Below are 12,364 nucleotides of genomic sequence, written 5' to 3' on the forward strand. Positions count from 1 at the left end.
TAAGAGATAAGATAGACAAGTGGGACCTCATCAAACTGACAAGCTTCTGCAAAGCCAAAGAAACCATCAAGAGAGTGGGGAGACAGCCCACAGACTGGGAAACAATATTTACCAACTGTATGTCTGACAAATGCCTAACATCTAGGATCTACAAGGAACTCAAAGGTACTGAAAAGAAAAAAACAAACAGCCCCAATACAAAGTGGGCAAAAGATATGAACAGGCAGTTCTCAAAAGAAGACCTATGAGCAGCCAACAGACACATGAAAAAATGCTCAGCCTCACTAGTCATCAAAGATATGCAAATTAAAACTACACTGAGATACCACCTAACTCCAGTCAGTATGGCTATCGTCAATAACTCAAAAGTAACAGATGCTGGAGAAGATGTGGCAAAAAGGGAACACTTTTACACTGTTGGTGGGAGTGTAAACTAGTACAGCCTCTGTGGAAAACAGTATGGCGATTCCTAAAAGATCTAAAAATCAACTTTCCGTATGACCCCACAATCCCCCTACTGGAAATATACCCAGAAGAACTCAAATCACTCTATCAAAAAGATACCTGCACACATATGTTTATCACAGCATTGTTCACAGTAGCAAGAACATGGAACCAACCATACTACCCAGCAAAAGAGGACTGGATAAAAAAAAAGTGGTACATATACACGATGGGATATTACACAGCCATAAAGAAGAACAAAATCATGAACTTCACAGCAACCTGGATGGACTTAGAACCTGTAATACTGAGTGATCTATCACAAAAACAAAGAACTAAGTATCACATATTCTCACTCATAAGTGGACCTTGAACACCTATCATAATACTATAGGAAAAGGATTGGCAGTAGCAGGAGTCTGCCGGGGTGGGGGGCATACCTCATCAACCTGGGTACCTGCATATTGAACATTTTAATACCTAACCCTGAATTGTACCCCACGTCTTTAAAATAAAAAGAAAAGTTAAAAAAAGAAATGATTTCTGTACCTGCCAGTATGTCATTCTTCACCAAAATGATTGTTGGGCAGTGTGCAGAAATCATTGAAGAACTTTTTAGAAGTTAGACTAGATGAAATTTTTGTGTGTGTCTTCTCTTCACTAAATCATGTACTCTCCTCCCTTCACCATTCCTACTGCTTTGTTTGTTTTTTTCTTTTTTCTTTTTTTTTTTAAGTCTTAGTCTGTCGTGGAGTGCAGTGGCAACCACAGCCTGGCCTGCTGGGCTCAAGCAATGCTTCCTCCTCTGCCTTCCAAGTAGCTAGGACTACAGGTGCATGCCACCATATCTGGCTAGTTTTTTGGCTTATTGTAGAGACAAGGTCTTGTCAAGTTGCCCAGGCTGGTCTCGAACTCCTGGGCTCTAGTAATCCTCTCATCTCCACCTCCCAAAGTGTTGGGATTATAGGCGAGAGCCACCATGTCCAGCTAGACTGGTGTCTTAATTATACCAAACTCAGGGATGACTTTATTACTTGGATTTAGTTTAATTTAATTCTTTAAAATAAAAGGCAGACATGTCAGGATACTTTTACCACTCAGTTATTACCTTGTGGTTTTCTTCTGTGCCACAAATAGTATTAAATCACATTTGGGATACACTGTTTTAGCTTCTGCTTGTGAGATTTCTTCATTTCCCCCCCCCCAATATCTGAGGAGATCTGAATAAACCACTGTTCATGAGAGGGAACACTAAGGGTTTACCCCCTTTTAGGGAATTGCTCCAAAGAAGATGATGTCTAGGTCCCTTTTTATTACTTCCTCTGGGCAGAAATGATTGCCTATAAGAAAGTCCAGTCCTAAATAGAACACCTATTTGAAGGTGCAACTGTGTTTAGGCTCTTCTCATTTTCAGTAGCAACATTAAACTGTAATTTTGCATACCATGGAGTTGATAAATTTTTCACAGGAATTTTGTAAGCATTGCATATTTCAGGTTGCAATATGTAGGACTTCACTAAGGATAAAGTGAGGATAATCGTTAGATTGACTTCAGTACAATAGGCCATAAACTGTTTATCCTGCTAATTTCCCTTGAGAAAGAAAAAAATCATTGTAGAACAGCGTTAGAAGGATTTGGGGGTTTGTTTAGGCCTGAAAAAAGAGATTTATCTGAAGACCTCACAAAATAATCTACTTCTTGATGTTTTTTTTCTTCATTGTGTGAGAATAGTTGGCTAAGAGGTCTCTGGGGCATCCAATTCCTTCCTATTTGATTTAGTAAGGTCAGATAGAGACAGGTGGCTGGAAGTCATTCATTTTGTTGCACTTTGGTATTGTGTGACATACACATATTAAGGCAGCCATACCTAATTAGCTAGAGCTATCAGGGGATAGTAGCTTTTTGATAATTCAGAAATTATTATTTGCATAGTTAAATAATCTTAATATTAAACTGTAGTTTTTATAGGCTTTTACAAAAGTTTGACTATTCATTATTTTATTAGGCTTTTTATGTGAGAAAGTTAAGTTTGCTCTAAATGCGGGAGGTGATTTTAATGAAAGCTAATTCATAGTACCAAACCATCATTTAGTTTTTGACAATTTTTAAGTCTTGAGTTTTACAAAGTAAATCACTGGCAGTTCTAGGTAATTTATTTTGTTAACCCCATTTTGTCTTTATTGTATATGCTTTCCTTAAAATCAGATATTTGTCATGGTTGTTATAGGTCCTCTTCTGCTAATTCCATCATCTCTGTCATTTCTGGGTCATGTTTGATTTTGTTGACTGTTTTTGGATTTAGTTTTGTTGGCTTTCTCCCTTTAAATTTTGGGTCTTAATTTCTTGTTGCTTTTCAAGTTTAGTGTTTTTTCTTTTCTTTTCTTTTTTAATTGGTTATGCATTTAAGTTGTTGAGGGCTGAGTTTTGTGGTCTTTCTTTAAAGAGTATTGAAACTAGGTGCAGTGACTCATGCCTGTAATCCCAGCACTTTGGGAGGCTGAGGTAGAAGGATTGCTTGAGGCCAGGAGTTCAAGAACAGCCTGAGCAACATAGCAAGACCTATCTCTACAAAAGATAAAAATAAATGAAAGAGTGTTGAATGTTGGGTTAGTAGGCAGCTAAGTTACTTTTAGATCCCCTTGTTTGAATCTGTTAGGACAGGTCTAGAGTGGTCCTCACTCAAGGGCTAGTTTAGAACTATCACTAAGATGTGAGTTTCCTGGAATCCTCTCTGAATGTCCAGGGGTGTCCAGGGACGCCTTTCCACCCAGGCTTATTGACACTCAACTTTTTCCCAGCCTTGCAGAATTTCTCACCTTAACACATTCAGCTTAGTTTGAACTCAGTTAAAGACTCAAGGGAACACTTTGCAGATTCCAAGATCTCTCTCTCTGCATAGCTCCCTCTTCTCCAGTCCTCTGCCTTGTACCCTGCAGCTGCCTTAGTCGCCCAGAACTCTGACCTCTGACGACTTAAGTGGGCCTGCCATGCTCTGCTTGGGGTTGTCTTTACTTCTCTGCTCCCTGGGATGTGTCTCCAGGTAATAAGCTAGGGCAGTTGTAGGGTTCATGCAGGATTTTCTCATGAGTCATGGTTCTGGGCTGTTTTTGGATAGTATCTGAAACAGTTGTTTCATGTATTTTATTCAGATTTCTAATAATGGAGATGCGGCAAGTCCAGGACTGATTACCCTTATCATAACTGCCTGATCTTTAGTATTAAAAAGAGTAAAATACAGTAAGTCCCCTACATATGAATTATGAAAGTTGCAAACTTTCAAAGATGCGAACATCATTTGCATGTCCAATCACATAAGTTAGTTCATGTGTCAGGTGTACATTGTCATGTGCTATACTGTAAGATTAAAAATGTTTTCAATTTCTTGTGTTTTTTAATGTATTGTCTGTGTGGAAAATATTATACACCTATGATAGTACAATACCATATAACTGATTGTACTAATTGGGTAACTAGGCTAACTTTGTTGGACTTAACAAATTGAACTTACTCTCAGAATGGAACTCGTTTGTTTGTAGAGGACTTATAGTAATTGTGTGTATGGTCAGTTGAATAGTAATATATTTTAAGACAACATGATGACATTTTAAGACAGTCCACTAGACCTTTCTGTGTTGATGAAAATGTTCTATCCCTGTGCTATTCAGTCACTAGCCATTGGCCACATGTGGCTGTTGTATACTTGAAATGTGGTGCAACTGAAAAACTGAATTTTTAAATTAATTTAAACATAGTATCTTCATGTGGATAATGGCTCTTATAATGAACAGTACCATTTAAAGTTTTCTCTTAGTGTTATAGCATTTCAGTCTTACAACTTTTGCATTTAAAGTGACTATGGGTGATCTTTCACATGTTTGACTTTAGAAAAATACTATAGGATTTTTCTCGAATTATAAAAATAGTTGTGTGCTCATTGGAGATCATTTGGAAAATACAGAAAGTACCAAAAAAATTGTCATGCATAGTCCCAAAGCCAACCAAGATTAATATTTTGGTATGTTTCCTTCCAGTCTTCTATAAAGAAAAACAACCACTTTAGTGAAAAATCAGTTGGTTTATTGTAAATATCCGTCTCAAAAGGAAATGTGTGTGGTTGGCAAGATTAAAATTGTGAACATTTTTATTCTCTTAGTATTGGCTTTGTAGTGTCATCAGAGAATAGCATCTTACCTAAACAGGCTTTCCCAGCTTTCTAGGCTGTGGTGATGAAGCAGTTTCAATAAGAGCATACTAATCAGGAGGCTTTTTTTTCCTTTTGTCTATTTGTTGCAGATTAATGTTTAACAGAAGAGAAACTTCTTCTGTTATTGGCTGCTTTTTGACAACAGCTGGAGGGAGGCTGGAACCTATTTTAATATGTGCTTCCATAAGACTAAGGATGGCCGGTTTGTAGACTGCTTGCCCCTTAGTCTTTGGAGTGGCTGCAGGGCCTGAAGATGTGCCAGGGATTCAGAATTCACAGGCCTGGCCAGCCGGCCCTTAAGGAGTTGTGGTCTAGTCAGGGGGAAAAACATTGCTGGATTGTCTTTTATTTCTCTGGGGCAAAAAAACCCCAAATTATGCCATTTATTTTCATAGTGCAAAAGTTTTGCAAAATTAGCAGGCGGTTCCTGTCCTTTCTACCTTCTGAAATTTTTTTCTTTAGGTGAGACATAGAATCCACTAAAATTGCATTAGCAGCTAAGAAATGGGCAGGGCGATGAGCTAAAAACCAGGTGACAAAGGGTGTATTGACAATAGGGAATCTAAACTTCCTACATTTGGACATGAGGACACATTCCCACAACAACATCACTAAGCAGCGCCTCATCCAGAAAGTCCAGGAAGCTGTTCTTGACAAGTGGGTGAATGACCCTCACGGCATAGACAAGCGTCAACTGGCCCTCACCTTGCTCATGCCTCGGATGTCCTGGAGAACAGGTTTGCTCCTCTTCTGGACGAGCAGTGTGATTTAGCCACCAAGAGAGTCCAGCGGCTCCTTAACTTAGACCCTGAAGTGGAATGTCTCAAGGCCACCGCCACGAGTTCCTGTGGGAGGCAGTGGCAGCGTTCACCAAGTAACTATGCCCGGAAAGAAACATTCTCCTTTCTCTCATGTAAACCAGTAGTTTTTCCTCTATTGGCTTCTTGTCTTCTGTGATTTATAATTTCCCACACTAGAACAGGGTTTGTTTTACAAAATGGTGGGCAGCTTTTTGTTTTTTGTATGTATGCAGGATCCTGCTGGTTGGAGAGCCCTTCCTCTTTGTGTTTTTCACAAGTTTTCCTGCCATGTTGGCATTTCCTTCCATGTTGCCATTCTCACTGTTCCTTGTTTCAGGTTTCTGGTCTACTCTGACCTTCAAAGTACCTCCAGTCTCCTCATGTACATCACTGAAGGAGAGAGAAAAGCTGTGTGTCCAAGCTTTTGGATGATCTTAGCTTGAGTTTTCCCACATGTGCATGGGCATCTAGCATTCTGCCTACAATTCAGACACAAGTCACAAAAAGGCCTTCAACTCCCCAAGGTAAATATCTGTATCTACTAGGACATTTTAGACATAAACCTCAGTTAAGATCTATAGTTAGCAAAATTATTTTTAAATTGAAATGGCACAGCAAATACTTAATATAGAATGCCCCTTGGACTTTGCTTCCCATATAAATCTGTTGTATTATTACACTTATTATATAACTATCATCAAGGTTCAATTGTTTCACAAAGTCATTTTGGGGTGGGCTGCATTCCAGTTATGCTGTAGATAGTTTGGATTATATATAAATTCTACCTTCTGACCACCCCATCCCATCTTAATTTTGCAAGATTTAATTCCTTATATACCTGGTGCCCCTAACTTGCTTCAGTCATTGTTATTTGATGGCCAAATAGCTCTTCTCATCACTGAGGGAGAGAGAAAAGTGTGTGTCCAATTGGTCCCAGGAATTTTTGAGCTGTGCCATTCATGGTACTCTTTGCGTATGCTTTTCCTTTTTGGATTTTTTGGGGGATCTAACTGTTTTTATAATTTCTGTAGGGAAGAGGCTGGTGACTGGTACCAATCTTGAATGTAGATTTTTCTTTTTCGTCTACAAGTAGATGAATGTCTGCTCAGAAATGTCATTTATCTACTCACATCTTCTTGGGGGAAAACAATGGAATGTCAATCTCAGCTGATGTTGCATCTAAATTGGTAGCAAGTCATGACTACAACTCAGATGATTAAGAATTTTGTAACAGAAAGTTCTGCTGTGTTTTAATTTTTATGTACAATACAATTAGCACGAAAGGGCATAAACCTTTGCTTTTCAAAGTTTATTTTTATTATTTCTTTATGATGGTTTATCGTACCACCATTGGTTTCATAATATAAATACTATATACTGAAAAAATTAAATGTCATATTTGTTATTTCCAATATTCATGTTAACAGTGGGGCCTTCAGGTATTTAGAGGTCTTTTGTTGTTGTTAAAATTGAATTCCTAGATGGTGTATAACTCTAGAGTTGAATTATAAGAGATTCTGTTGGGAGCTGGCCACGGAGGCCCACTGAGCATTAGGGATCAGGAAGGGCCGTTGATCCTGAGACCACTAGAATGCGTTCGGGAGCTATTGACCCCATTTCTTCCCCCTTTCTACTCAGCACTAACCAGATTAAGCTCCTGTGAGCTCAAAACATAAAAACTCTGAGACTGGGATGAACACAAGATAACTTTAGAAGCTCATTGCTCCCATTCTTCCTCAAACTGCAGTTTTGGCTTTCACACAACTTATAATTCAAACGTGTCACATCTAAGAGCCTTAGTATTGGTCACAGGCTTCTGGGTTATGATCTTAGGATTTATTGAAGGTGTAAATTGTAGAATATAGTTTTAGAAGACAGCCATTTTGTTGAAAGAATGCGGCTGGGTTACTTGCAAGTAGCCCACTGTGAACTTTGGACTGGGCCACATTCCAAACATTCTGGGATGGGCCAATTTATTGTAAAGTAAATACTTAAGCTTCTATAGAATTGTTTAACTTGGCATAAATCAATCAGCTTAGGATGAAAATGGTTTATAGAATATGTCAGTCATGGATTAGGCTTTCCTTTGTTATGGGATTTTAAGATTATCATATGAAAAGGGTTTAAAGGCAATCATTGATTAAGTTTTCATGGATTAAGGTTTCTGGTGGGTGGGGGACACCCCTCCCACATCTGCCTTTGTGTATAAAAGACCCGTTGTAGTTCCCAATAACACACATCACTTCTGCACTAGACCAGAGTCCAGTCTCTTTCTTTCTCTCTCTCTCTCTTTCTCTCTTTCTTCTTCCCCCCAATTGCCGACAGCGTCTCCACCTTTGGGGTACCCTCAACCCGGCTGGAGCTGGTCTCCGGCAAGATTCCCTAATATGTATACTATCTTTTTATCTGAAGTAATAAATAAACTATGATCTTGAAAGTGCCTGAATCAGAACAAGCATGTCATTTGTGTTTTTGTGTTCTCATTTTTCTTTCCAATGGAGTTTCACTAAGCTATAGTGTGGTGATATTTTGATGCAGGAGTTGGTAAACTTGTTAACTTATTAAACATTGTCAGGTAATACTCCTCCATGTCATGTTCAGATTAAGATGACTGACCCCCCTGAGGTTGTTTCCAATTCATCACAACCCATTGGGTCCCAGGATGATGTGCTTGGCTATGGTAGATTCTGTACAAATGTCTTACGTTCTTTCATTACACCAGTACAGTGATGGGATTAATGTTCAGAACCCTGTAGGCTAGGCTTCCAAAGGGTATGAATGAGGACACATTTTAATTCAATGGTTAGCCACACTTTCTCAGCCCAGAGTGAGAATTATATAGGTGTTTACACCTGATAGAGCAGTGTCATGACTCCCACGAGCATCATTACACACTGTTGTGCATTTTGCCTTTTGTACTTAGGTTGAGGAGAGCTTTCAGGATAAGTACACATTATTTTTTTGAATGGCTTCCTTGTATAGCTTAGTTAATCTCCCATTAATGGGTATTTGGATTATCCTCATATTTTTCATAATTATAGACAGATTTGTCATATATATTGTTGTATGTGTCTTATATTTCTCAGTTTTCTATAGGGGGAATTAATAGAAATGGATTTGCTCAAGGAATATACCTTGAAAATGTGAAGGATAAAGCCAAATTTATTTCTAGGATTTATGTAAACTTACACATCCATCAATAATGTGAATGCTGGCTTTTCTAGACCCTAGCCAAAACTATATAGGGTGTTGTCAATTCTGGCCTGTTTTAATATTTACCTTTTAGTATAGTTCGTAGAGGAAAAGTAGAATAAACTCAGTTTATATACCAATTTCTTTTCTTCCTTTTCTTTTTTTGAGTTGGAGTCTCACTCTGTCGTCCAGGTTGGAGTGCAGTGGTACGCTCCCAGTCACCGCATCCTCGACCTGCTGGGCTCAGGCAATTCTTCTGCCTCAGCCTTCTAAATAACTAGAACTATAGGCATGCACCACCATGACCAGCTAATTTTTTTTTTGACTTATTGCAGAGATGAGGCCTCACCAAGTTGCCCATACTGGTCTCGAACCCGTGGGTTTAAGCGATCCTCTCACCTTGGACTCCCAAAGTGCTGGGATTACAGGCTTGAGCCATCATGCCTGAGCTATTTACCAATTTTCAAAACAGACTTGGTTCCCTGGCGCTCTTCAGAGATGACTGATTAATTTTTTTAAAGTATTATGAACTAGCCGGGCTCGGTGGCTCAGCCTGTAATCCCGCGCCTTTGGGAGGCTGAGGTGAGTGGATTGCCTGAGCCTGTGGGTTCGAGATCCGCCTGTGCAGCGAGACCTCATCTCTACAATAAATCAAAAAATCAGCTGGGCATGGTAGTGCATGCCTGTAATTCCGGCTACTTGGAAGGCTGAGGTGGAAGGATCGCCAGAGCCCAGCAGGTCAAGGCTGCGGTGGCTCAGAGCGGCCACTGCACTCCAGTCTGGGCGACAGAGTGAGACTCCAACTCAAAAAAAAAAAAAAAAGTATTATGAACTTATGAAAAGATTTGGTTGATTTTTAATAGACAAATAGTGATTATATTTATTTATGGGATATAATGTGATGTTTTCATCTATATATACATTGTAGAAAGATCCAGTTAAGCCAATTAACCTATTTATCACCTCAACATCTTTTTTATGGTGAGAAACACAAACATTTATTTTTCAAAGTAATTTTGAAATATGCAATATTTTCCAGCCTGGGCGATACAGTGAAGCCTCATCTCTACAAAAAATTTTAATAAGTAGCCGGGCATGGTGGCACACACCTATAATCCCAGGTACTAGGGAAGCTGAGGTGGGAAGACCACCTGAGCCCAGGAGATCATCGCTGTGGTGAGTCGGGATCATGCTACTGTACTCTGGTCTGGGTAACAGTGAGACCCTGACTCGGAAAAATTAAAAAATATATATATGAGATACATTATTATTAACTGTGGACACCATGCAGTGCAATGGATCACTAAAACTTACTCCTCCAGTCTGGGCTTTGTACCCGTCGATCAACATCTTCCATTTCCCATCCTTCCCCCTCCCTCTGGCCTCTGGCCACCAATTTTCTATTCTCTTTCTACAAGATCGGCTCTTTCAGATTACACATATAAGTGAGATCATACAGCATTTGTCTTTTTTTATGCCTCATTTATTTCACCTAGTATAACAACCATTCTTTTATGTTTGCTTGCTTTTAAAATTATACCACAGTCATGATGTCCTCGACTCTTTCCCTTTTCACACTTACTCTGGTCTACACTCCTCAAGTAAAGACACAGTTCACGCTCCCCACTCCTAAGGCCATTGTCTGTCTAGTCGTTCTGGTTGCCTTGCTCATTTGATACTAGATTCTTCAGAAAGGATTGTGAGAATAACACTCTTGGAGGTGTTTGTGCTCGTGGCAGTTTCTCTGTGGCCTTTTACTTGAAAGTCAGTTTGGATAAAATTCTTTTTTTTTTTTTTGAATTAGAGTCTCACTCTGTCACCCAGACTGGAGTGCAGTGGCCGCTCCTGGCCACCGCAGTCTCTACCTGCTGAGCTCCGGCGATCCTCCCACCCCAGCCTTCCAAGTAACTGGAACTACAGGCGCGCGCTACCACGCCCGGCTAATTTTTTTTATTTATTGTAGAGATGAGTTCTTGCCAAGCTGCCCAGGTGGGTCTTGAACCCGCGGACTCAGGCAATCCACTCACCTCGGCCTCCCAAAGCGCGGGATTACAGGCTGAGCCACCGAGCCTGTACAAGATTCTTGAGTCCCATTTTTTTTGAGTAACTTAAGTGTGTTCTTTTTGACACAGAGCATTGCTGTCAACAATAATATGATAATATGACTTTCCCCCATAAATGCTTTGTTGTTTTGGGCTGGATGCCCATAGGATATTTTCCCCTTAATAATTTTCCAGGATTACTAGAGTACATTTTGGTCTTAGTTGTTCTGGATGAGTATTTCCAAGTCAGGGTCTCATTCTGTCGCCCAGACTGGAGTGCAGTGGGACCATTACAGCTCAGGTGATCCTTCCGCCTCAGCCTCCCCAGTACCTGAGACTACAGGCACTTGCCACCATGACAGGCTAATTTTTAAAAATTTTTTTGTAGAGATGAAATCTTGCTATGTTACCCAGACTGATCTCAAACTCCTGACATCAAGTGATCCTCCAGTCTTGATCTCCCTAAGTGCTGGGATTACAGGCCTGAGGTACTACACCTGGCCTATAATTTCCTTTTCTTTCTTTTCCTCTTTCTGTCTACTTTCTTTTTCTTTCCTTCCTTCTTCCTTTTTTTTTCTTTTTTACAGTAAAAAGTGCTACACAAGAGACATATACTAATGTTCTGTTGTATTTGCAGTTTTAATAAAGCAAACCAAGGTGAATTACCACTTGGGCAGAAAGCACATCACCGTACATTTATAACCACTGGTTTCTGGTAACACATTGTAAAAGCAAGTAGGACAGTATGTTAGGGATCATCTGACAAGTTCCAAGCTGCTTCTTTCTTTGCCCCTAAGTGCCAAATCTTCTTCCTACTCTCAGCCTTTGGCCTAATCATCAGGAGACAGAAGAGAAGGAAAAAAAAAAGGTGGAAATTCTAATCATACAGAGAGTGTCAAGAATTACATTTTAGTAATTAAGCTGCAATTGTATCCCAGTTGTTTCTATTTGATACAGTGCCAACACCTTTTAGAATCCCTCAGGTACACATCACAGAACAGTAAGGTCCTGCAAAATTTTGAATACAGAGCATTGAAAATCATCCTTAGCTGGGCATGGTGGTTCATGCCTATAATCCCAGTACTTTGGGAGGCAAAAGTGAGAGGATTGCTTGAACCCACAGGTTTGAGACCAGCTTACGCAACTTGTTGAGACCTTTTCTCTACAATAAACTTTTAAAAATTAGCCAGGTGTGGTGGCACGTGCCTGTAGTTCCAGCTACTTGGAAGTCTTAGGAGGAAGGATCACCTGAGCCCAGGAGGTTGAGGCTGTGGTGGCTATGCCACTGCACTCTGGCATGGGTGGCAGAGTGAGACTCCAATTCAAAAAACAAACAAACAAAAATCATGCTTCTTTACCAATTAAGGACATATTTTTGACTACATATTACATGTATTTTGTACTATGGTTTTGCTTCCAGGTGTTTTCCCACAGTACACATGAATACATTTCTAGATTAAATTTAAGGCAAATATGGATTATGTGCAGAAATGCAGTCATAACAAAAGTTTTAACTTTGGAGAAAACCCCTTTAATACATATCGAATTCCAAATTCTTTTTTTTTTTTTTTTTGAGTTGGAGTCTCACTCTGTCGCCCAGACTGGAGTGCAGTGGCTGCGACCAGACTGGAGTGCAGTGGCTGCTCCCAGCCACCGCAGCCTCAACCTGCTAGGCTCTGGC

At 39.8% G+C, this 12,364-nt stretch overlaps 1 pseudogene; it reads left to right on the top strand.

Annotated features, from left to right (window-relative positions):
• The window catches only part of LOC103257196, an 11,033-nt pseudogene extending 5,506 nt beyond the window's left edge, over window positions 1–5,527 (top strand).
• The last annotated feature ends 6,837 nt before the right edge of the window (window positions 5,528–12,364 follow it).

The sequence above is a fragment of the Carlito syrichta genome, unplaced genomic scaffold, assembly GCF_000164805.1.
Source record: "Carlito syrichta isolate Samal-C Ts95f unplaced genomic scaffold, Tarsius_syrichta-2.0.1 Scaffold301614, whole genome shotgun sequence".
Classification (NCBI taxonomy): domain Eukaryota; kingdom Metazoa; phylum Chordata; class Mammalia; order Primates; family Tarsiidae; genus Carlito; species Carlito syrichta.